The 10,726-nt window shown below is 32.9% G+C and overlaps 1 long non-coding RNA gene across 1 annotated transcript; it reads left to right on the forward strand.

Annotated features, from left to right (window-relative positions):
• Positions 1-572: 572 nt before the first annotated feature.
• On the forward strand, positions 573-9,309 carry LOC133323363 (uncharacterized). Its single transcript, XR_009754077.1, has 4 exons — positions 573-654; positions 4,381-4,488; positions 4,615-4,683; positions 9,255-9,309. It is a non-coding gene; the product is annotated as an uncharacterized LOC133323363 (long non-coding RNA).
• Positions 9,310-10,726: the final 1,417 nt, after the last annotated feature.

The raw sequence follows: 10,726 nt of genomic DNA on the forward strand, positions 1-10,726 counted from the left end.
ATACAAAAAAGAAAAAAACAACATCTTTATCAGTAGCAAAGAAACGTTGATTATGATTTTTGTCATGGTTTCAGCAAGTCAAGTGTGACAAATTTAGCAATTTTGGTGGAAGATTTTTTTCTAAATCTTCATAACAAAACACAAATTAAAATTTCCCTTCTGTTTAAATTTAAAATTTTAATCTCAAAATTTGCATTCCCTAGTGCTCTGAAAATTTTCTCCCAAAAATAAAAATTATGCATTATATACTCTTTGTTGTGCTGCTGCGCCACCATATTACCACTTACAATGTCATTGCACTTCGACACCAGACAGAGATAGTGAAAAAAAAACAAAAAACTTTCCCGGCATTTTGTGGCATAATATATGAATAAATAAAAAACTAGGGGCTTCTGCGTCAGCCAGCTCAGCTTGGCAATTTACCCCTTGTGAAAATGTAAATTTTTTAATATTTAAGCGGAAGTTATGCTAAATAGAAAATATGTAATATTGTTACAAATTTTAAAATATGCTGCACAAAATTAAATATTTTTTAAATTGCAAATTCTAAAATATATTTCTTATTTTTTTCTAGGTCCTCCTGGGCCACCAGGTCCACCTGGCAAGCGGGGGAAACGTGGCAAAAAAGGTGATCCAGGCGAGAAAGGAGAACCGGTAAGTAACAGATTGCTCATAATTAATATTAAGCCTCTGTGGCCCAATGTTGCCCACAGGCAACAAAATGTTTTAGAGCTTATATTTAAAATGCAGCTAGTAGATATATATTATTTGAATTTCATATGTTAAGACCAAATTATCAAAAGAAAAATCAAAAAATTCAAAATGTTGGTAAAGTTATGAGCCTTTCAATATAGAGAAGAGGGTAAATTTGTGTACAGTACTAATTTGTGTATACAGTCCAAATTATTTAAATCGCTTCGTATTCAAATTGTACGAATTCTGCCATCAGAATTATTTTTGAATCTTGTTAAAATTAATACAGAGAATAATTTAAAATGATTTTTCTGTCGATTTTGCATTTAGTTTTCCTGATATTGGACTTTAAGTTTTCTGAAAGAATGTACTGTATCTCCCTAATGCAAGGATGTAGCGATGTCAAATTTTGTGCATATCCTATTTAGGATAGTTGCATTAAATCTGTTAAATGAAATTTGTTCTAAGATTGCGGAAAAAAATTCGGGGCTCAAAGGGTTAATAAACATATACTTATAATATGATTTTATTTAACCAAGGGGAAAGCCAAATGGCAGGGTGTGTTTTGATTTTGCAATTTTATTTGGTAACACCTCGACATATGTCGATTTAGTCATGTCCGTTTGTTGAAATCTTGATAGAGTTTGCAATATTTATGATAGTCTCTTTTGGAAATTTTGTACATGCATTGCTACAGTTCCTAGGATATACTGATATTGAAAAATAAATATGTAGCTCCACCTTTTGATATAACCCCCATATAAATGTAGCACCGAATATTCTATATTTTGGCCGTCTGTTATTAAATCAGTTGTAATTCGGTATTATGGGTTATCATGGGATATCGAATCTTCCTAACAAAAATGATCAATATTGGTTTCAAAGTACCACCCTTATTTTATTTGGGTATTTTGGGAAGATTTCAAAAAAATTGACTGTAATTTTATATTTTTTCTAATTTCATAGAAAATCTCACTAGCAAAAATTAACAATACCTGCCATAGTTTCAGGGTATACCTCAAAATTCCGAAAATTGCGAATAACGCTAGTATTAGTTATTCATATTGGATGGCAAATCTTGTTATTACAAATATCGGTTCAGTTTTTTCTATAGCCCTCATAGTACATAACTTTTCAGTACAGTTTTGCCCCAACTGGCAACGCCATAACTTTTGACAGAGATGTCACATCGCTTAATGACATACCGCATTTGAAGCGTCAGTCCAAGCAGATTTTTACCATGAACCAATACACCAATACCAATACACATACACCGATGAAGCCCATTTCACATTGAATGGGACCGTAAATAAGCAAAATTGCCGTTTTTACGCCACTGAAAATCCTCAGGAGATTCAAGAAGTGCTGTTACCATCAATCAGGAGCGTTATCGCCACATGATGACCAATTTTGTGATGTCAATTATTCGTCGAAAGCGTATGAGGCAGTTCTCGTTTCAACAAGACGGCGCTCCACCGCACACAAGTCGCATAACAATCGATTTTCTGAAGAATTTGTTTCCGGGCCGTTTGATGCCGAATTGGTGATTTGGACTGGCCACCGCGTTCGCCCGATTTGACGCCGCCTGACTTCTTTTTGTGGGGATATTTAAAGTCAAAGGTTTACGTTGTCAAGCCAAGGACCGTAGAAGAGCTCAAGGACAACATTCGTGAAGAAATAGCCGCTATTCCGGCCGAAATGTGGGCAAAAACGATGGAAAATGCAGCAAAAAGGGCACAATACGTCATCAACGCCAGAGGCGGCCATTTGAGAGATATCATATTCAAAAATTGATGTAAACAAATCTACTTGCCTCTATTTTTTGACATACCCCCAATATAACGATCTCGGCCTTTTTCAATACATCAAAAGTTTTTTTTATGTTCACGTAAGGAGGCTTCCAATACATGCAATTAAAAATTACACAGATATCGATCAAATCAGTTTCAGACAATTTGGAGTGGATTTACAAATGCCCGCCGTCTGTTTGGTCGTCTGGTGCGCACGATAATTCTCGAAGGGAGTAACCGATATCCGATTACTGATCGCCCTTTTTTTAACAACATCATTGGTCAAGTTTCGATGTAGGGCGGTCACTATAGTTTGGTAAGGCACAATTTGTTTACATGAAGTCAGTGGAGCTCTCATACATTGGTCCAATCAATCTTTTTGACAGACAAATCGTAGTATTGATGGGACATCCGGCACACAGCTCTGACTTGGCATTCAATGACTTATATTTATTCCCTCACATATGAAGAAATTTACACTGTCAACGATTTTCATCATCAAAAGAAGAGGTCATAGACCATGTTTCAGAGGTGTATACAACGGAGTGGAAAATGTACTGCGAAAAAAATTGTGTGAAAAATTATACCGGTAACCCCCATAGCAATATCAAAACATTGAGTAGGGGATAATACTAAATAGGAATCCAACCTGCTGGCAAAAAAAATCAATTAATTTTATTATTTTTTATACCCTTCACCACACCGTGGTACAGGGTATTATGTCTTTGTGCATATGTTTGTAACAGGCAAAAGGAAACGACATAGACACATGGTTCCTTTTGAGAATATGCATAGAATCATTTTTTAAGTCGATTTATGCATGTCCGTCCGTCCGCCCGTCCGTCCATGTATTTGGCAGAGCGTAATGAATATAGTCTAGAATGATGTCTGCCAAGTTTCGTGAAAATCGGTTCAGATTTAGATATAGCTCCCATATATATTTCGTCCGATTTAAGATAAATTGTGCACCAAAGTCCCTATAAATCTTTTGATTTGAACGAAATTTGGCATAGCGTACTAAATTAAATCTAGAATGATATGTACAAAGTTTCGTGAAAATCGGTTCAGATTTAGATATAGCTCTCATATATATTTTCATGCGATTTTAAGTATTTGGTGCATCAAAGCCCCTATATATCTTTCGATTTGCACGAAATTTGGCATAGCGTACTGAATTGCGTCTACAATAATGTGCGCTAAGTTTCATGAAAATTGGTTCAGATTTAGATATAGCTCCCAAATATAGTTTCGCCCGATTTTAGGTAATTGGTGCACCAAAGTCCCTGAAAATCTTTTCATTTGCACGAATTTTGGCATAAATCTAGAACGTTGTGTGCAAAGATTCGTGAAAATCGGTTCAGATTTAGATATAGATCCCATATATATTTTCATCCAGGTTTAGTTAATTGGTGCACCAAAGTCTCTGAAAATCATTCGATTTGCTAGCTATATCTAAATCTGAAAATCGGTTCAGATTTAGACATAGCTCCCATATATATTTTCGTCCGATTTTATGTAATTGGTGCACCAAAGCCCCTATATATCTTTCGATTTGCACGAATTTTGGTATAGGGAACTGAATTAAGTCTAGAATGATGCTGCTAAGTTTCGTGAAAAGATCCATAGCTAGGCCGATTGACACAACGTACTGAAGTAATATAAATTAGTCTCTGGCAAGTTTCCCTGAAATCGGTACAGATATAGATATATAAAAAAAGGGTGGTCTGTTAGGATACATATGTAGAATATACACAAAGTGGTGAAGGGTATCATATAGTCGGCCCAGCCCGACTTTACTACTTTCCTTACTGGTTTTATTTTTAATCCATTTTTACCATTCCACTGTTTTAAAACATTTAATTTAATTTATAAAATAAATTTGTTTTTATCTTTTTAGGGTATGAATGGCATCAATGGCGAAAAAGGTGCCCCAGGCAGACCGGGTGAAAAGGGCTCCAAAGGAGATGTCGGTCATCCGGGTATTGATGTTTTCCAAACAGTCAAGGTAAGTTTCTCGTGTTCCACATTTACATTTCTACCATGACAACTAATTTCTATATGTGTGATTCTAACAATAAATGTTTTTCCTTCTCCCCATCCTTATTACGATAAAAAAAAAAAACAAATTTAGGGCCTTAAACGATCTGTAACAACGTTACATGGTGGTACTTTAGGCTATGCGGAAATTGTTGCAGTCAAGGTATTTGTTTTTAAATGAAATTTTTTCGAAACACTTTAAAGAAAGTGTATATTTTGGTGTCTTGTAGTTGAATTTGTTTATGTTTTTAAGTAGAAATTTTGGTCGTTCGATTTCTCTTCTTCGCAACTGAATTTTATTTTATTTTTTCGAAAGAAATTTTTTTTTGTAGAATTTTACGTTTTAACATAATTGAGGTAAGATAATAAATAACATGGTTTATCTACACTACACAATTTTTACTTTATTATGTAATTTCCTTTTGAGTTTTTTATTTTCTTTGAATAAAACTCTTCAATTCTTACTCTAAATTCTTATTTGATTATTTTTGAGCTAACTCTCTAAATTTTACTTTCAATGACAAAAGTCTTTTGACAATTATCAAAAAATTTCATCCAAAAACGAAATAAATATGTTTCAGACATAGCTTGATTTTTTATGTATATGAGACATGTTTAATAGAATCTTCTTGTAGGCCCCTTATTCTTGAATTTCATAAATAATTCTCCGAAAAATAGCTTTTTCCAAACAATTAAAAAGTATAGGCAAATATGTTCGATTTCCTCAATTTTTACATTTAAAACCTTGTCATTAAATCCTAGCCAAATGTTAGATTAAAAACTTTTGGATACCTTTTATAAAAAAATATTCATTTTTTCTTTAACATTTCTCCTTCAAAACAATCACCTTTTCCTTAAACAAATGTGAAAAACTTTTTGTAATTTTCTCCCCGAAGATTAGCTCCCAATTAAATTGTGTATTATTTTGGAAGTAAATTAAATAAGCAAACTGAAATTACCAAATAATTACCTTTATTATATTTGTTCAAATGAATGTTAAAATAATTTGTCTTCCTTCTCAAAAAAAAGAAAGAAAAAAAAACAATTGAAAAACTTTTTTTTGTTGCCTTGGGCCTGAAGAGTTTACACTTCACAACTAAATACTCTGTGGAGTATCTGAAGCCTAATAGCTCCCACCGGAAAATGTTAAAAGTCCGTTATTAAAATAAAGTCTAAAAAAGTTTAGAAAAAAATATTTCACAAAGAAAATTATTTAACTTGGACCAAAGGCACCACAAAACATGTTGGTCCAAAAAAAATAAACACCGGGTGTTATGAGCAAGTCGGTGTGTTACCCCACAGCAACACTTCATTCATTCAGTCATGCAGTTCAGGCTCAAAAGAAAACATACTCAGACGCACACCAAAGAACACAACAAAAACTAAATAAAATAGCCAACAACTTTTTGGTAATTTTATTACTTTCTCTCTGTTGCTGTTTTTTTTTTTTTTTTTTTTTTTTTGAGGTTTCTCTTTGATATTCTTTTACTTTTTTGTATCTTCAAAAAATACGCAAAGTTTATAATAATTTTTTATTACTAATAGAAAGCAACAACGTGTTAAAGAAACATTAACTTTTCTCCCCCCAAGAAAGCAAACACACACACACCCACACCCTGAATACTAGAAAAACAATGTGGTTGTTATAAACAAAAACCAAACATTTGTCCATAACACAAAAAAATAAAAAATAGAAACAACAAAGTAATTTTGTGGTCAAAATTTATGGCCAAGAATTGAGGGACCAAACAAAGGGGTAGACCTAAAGGGAAGTTGTTTTTAGTCTTCTTCCTTATTTTTGCTCTTCTCGTCTTCTCATTGTTGATAATGTTAAAATAATGAAAATTTTATATTGCATTAAATTGAAAAATACAAATGATGTGCCAAAATTAATTTAATTTAGAGAAACCAAAAAGGAAAATGAGGGAACCGAAGAGAAGTGGAATTTTATAAAAGGGAGTTGAAACTGCAATATTAAAAAAAGTAATAAAAATGGGACCAATATACAGTTGGGGCCAAAACATATGCAACTGATATTGATTATGATCAAGTTGACCCATTTTTTAACTTCAAATAAAGGAATTACTACTTATTTCCACATAGTAAATTTCAGTTGCATATGTTTAGACCACCACTCTATATACCCAAGTGATAAGTTATAAATTAAACACCTATAGAACATCGATTATTTATAACAAAATAAATATGGAAGGGATTTATGTTAAAATGACTTCAAGAAATGGTGATTAATAGAATTAAATTATTTATAGAAGACCTATACCGGACCGTTTTTAAATATGCCACATTTAGAATGCCTCATTGGAGACTTTAAAAAACACCTGTTTTTGGAGGACATGATTAGAAAATACTTAGAAGACTTTCAGAATGGCTATTCTATGGAAACATGAAGTTGTTTCGTCAATACTCTTAAGGACGTTTGTTATAGAAGACCTTCAGAAGGTCCTTAGAGTTGTTTAGAAGATGTGCTTCTTAGAAGATAATTCCCTATATTTTTAATAGAATAAAAGACCCTTTAATTAATTTATTTAATGAATACAGTATAAGGTAATTTGTTATATTTAAGGTCCTCAGAATATCTATATGTAACAGCCTTCTTCTTTTAGAAGACAAATCTTCAGAAGGACTTTAAAAGATCTGTTTTTAGAGGAGGTAGTTAGAAGAGACTTAGAAAGTACTTAAACGATCTTGAGATGACTTTAAGAAGGTATATTTTATAAAAAAATATGTGAGATTTTATTTCTTTAAGACCTCAAAGGAGTTTTATTATGGAAGACCTTCAGAATATATTTAACGAGTTTATATCTATAGAAACTCTTACCCCGTACATGTTGGTATTGTGGAGAGTTTTGGGCAAGTTCTTCAGGCATGGAGGCTGTTATTCGATATTTCGGGATACATTGGGTTATCAAAACACCGCAGTGTTCGTCGGAGACATCATAAATTATGAATCACTCATTTTCTGCAAAGAGGCATAAATAAAAGAACTTAAAGTCTCATATAGTGAACAATTTGGTATCTGTAACATACAAACCAGTGACCGGAGCAGTACCTAAACAACCTCCACGATAATCTAACTTTCTGCTGTTCTTTATTATGAGCTTGTGCAATATTTCGCTATATTTGCACCCTCTTCCTTACACTGACATATTTTCCGTTTTAGTAATATTCAGTACAGACCTTCTAATGTCCAGATTTCTGTTGTGATGTTCGACTTATAATTGTAGCCCAAAGATCGACTCGAATACGTAAGCACCTGTAAATTTAAGTGTAACTCCCACATCCGAGTACATACGACAATATAATTGGTATCAATTTAAATGGGACGGGCACCCATCTATTGATCTACTCGGCTAGTCGAGATATGATCTGTATACTTAAAGGTGGGTGTAGGACCAATGTTTCGCGGTGTTACAAACTCTTGGGGTGCACTAACCTATAATACCCTGACAACATAGTTTTATAGGGTATAATCACGTCTTTATTTATGTGGGTCCAGCAGCAAACGAGGAATGCAGAATAAAATTATATGTAGATTTACCCATCTCCATATATCTGTGAATCACGATGGAGATCGCAATATAAAAGATAGAGCTTTGAAATTTTGCTCTGACTCCTAGGATGTTTGGTATTTCAAATGGGACATTTTGGTATAGCTTCATATAACGATAAAGCACAATTTTCGGTATTCAGAAGGCACAGATTTTTGGAGGCTGGCATATTCTTCGTATAAAGACCCTGCCAAATTTTCTTTATTTTCAGGGATCTAGCCGCATTTTTCAGCCGAAAAGGCTGTAATTTGACATTTCGGAGTTTTGGCACCAATTTTCAACGGAAAACACCATACCAGGTTTATGGAGCTCGGGGTTTTGGAGGCTGAATATAATCACACAGTCCCCATACATAGGTCCCGCCCAATTTTCGGTATTTTGAGTGTTTCAGCAGAATTTTTCAATTAAATAGGCTTTACTTTGATATTTTGGATTTTTCAAGACTGGTATAAATCTGTACAGAAAATGATTCCTATAAGTAAAAGTATTGAATTTTAAATTTACGGTATTCCAGGTTCTTTGTCAATAATATACTGCTCCCCAGAAAATGTTCAATGTAGGTCAATGTTTGTACATACATACAAGGTCCTAAATTTCCGAGTCTAGCTTTCCAACCTCAGTGTCAGTGTTTACATTTTTAATATTCATAGTTATTTTTAAATATTTTGCTCAAATTGTTTAGCTTGAGGTCAGAGGAAAATAAAAAAAAATGGTTTTAATTGAAATGAATTTGATTTCTCCAATATTTCGATTCTATGATTATTATCAGAGTGTGTCTTTAAAAAAGGTAATAGAAATTCCAATATCCATTAAAAAAATGTGGCTTAATATTCGAATAAATAAAAAATAAAATTTCGATACATAAATATAAGGAGTTTATTATTTCTTCATATCTCTACATCAACAAAAATTCCTACCCAAGTTTAAAACCTATCCTTACCTCGTCTATTCCTTATCTTCCTTATCTCTCCTTCAATTTTATTTAATATTAAATTTATTTTTATTCTATTTTCTTTTCTTAAATTATTTTATCGCTATAAATTTTTTTGTTTTTCTTTTGTCTGTTTTTATGTTTGTTGATAATTATAATTTCTGTTGGGGTACAATTGGCATATCAATAACACAACACTTAATTAACACTCTTAACAACAAACCAACAAAAAAGGGTTTACAAGAAGCCGGTGTTAATGTTTCAACGGCAACTGTAATACAATTGAAGGTAAGTTGATGTAGATTACAATTAGAAAGAGATATATGGGCAGTTGAAGAAATGGATATAAGGACTATTCATAATTATATAAATAATTTTTTATATGCAAATAAAATCGGGAATATAGATAACACTGTGCAGCGCTCAAATCCCTTACCAATTGAGTTTTAATTTGTTCGATTTTGGGTGGATTTTAAATTAATACGTAGTCGAATCCAATCCAAACGGGGTTTTTAGAAGAGTTTTTTTATAGATCTTATTAAAGGTTTGAAACTCCACTCAAATCAAATTTAAGCCAGGTTCAAGCCAAAACCTTAGCTAATAATTCAAACCCCAGCTAGGGGTTTTCTTCTACCATCGTAGGTTTTCCGATATTGGCGGTCCCGATTGATTCAAGACTTGCATGTTGAAAAATGTGTCACAGTATAATTTTTACACTGATTTATTTCATATATTTAAATATTAGAGATGTCTGAATAAAAAAAAAATACATTCGGACTTCCATAAATCCATGTTCCTCATATGTACACCTTCTACAATGATTTGATTAATATATTTATATATGAGAGATGCTCCAACAAAATTGTAGTCGAACTTGTCAATCATGTCATCAATTATACTTAGCTTATATCCTTTTTCAACTGTTATATCTCGCCTGCATGCTGGTACGGATAATATTTTTTATTGTTTTTTTTTTTTCTTTTTGGCTTTTAATGATTGCTTTTTCAAAATTTTGTTGTAGATGGACTTGCGATTTATTTTTTATGATCTTAACAGTATTCAAAAATTAACCGATATGAATTTCTTTAGGGTGGAACCTGGTGAGCCCGGTCCCAGGACCACCAGTGCACCTCCAGGTGACGTTGGTCAACCCGGCCTAAATGGTGAACGAGGACCACCCGGTGAAACTGGACCAGCTGGTCCAGCCGGTCCTCCCGGAGAACCTGGACCAGTGGGACCTCCCGGTCCACCTGGTCCTGCTGGACTTAAGGTAAGTGATATTTAATTAAAAATAATAATTTTTATTAAGAAGAATATTATGGATGAATCTCTAGAAAAATTGGATTTAATAAATAAAGGAATCTGTTGAACTCTTACAAGGATCTGGATTGAATCTTCTTCGAAAGTATTTATTCAGAAAGTATTTGTATTTGTTCATTGCCAATCCCAGGAGTAACAGAGATTTCTTATTGTTTGATCGAGTCTCTATTAGTTTCCTCTTAAATGTCCCACAGCTGTCCTTCTTAATGAAAATTCCTTAAAATATTTTTGCATTTAAAATGACCCTGATACTATGTGCCCATTCCTCCTTGTTAAATTACATCACTATTGTTTTGAAAAGACATTTTTTGTAATTCTCTCAAAAAAATAAACATTATGTCAAACTATGGCAATGTATTGTGCAAAAAAGGCAAAAACAAAACAAA

The sequence above is a fragment of the Musca vetustissima genome, unplaced genomic scaffold (assembly GCF_032173495.1).
Source record: "Musca vetustissima isolate MV318-11 ecotype Yass unplaced genomic scaffold, APGP_CSIRO_Mvet_v1 utg8367, whole genome shotgun sequence".
Lineage (NCBI taxonomy): Eukaryota > Metazoa > Arthropoda > Insecta > Diptera > Muscidae > Musca > Musca vetustissima.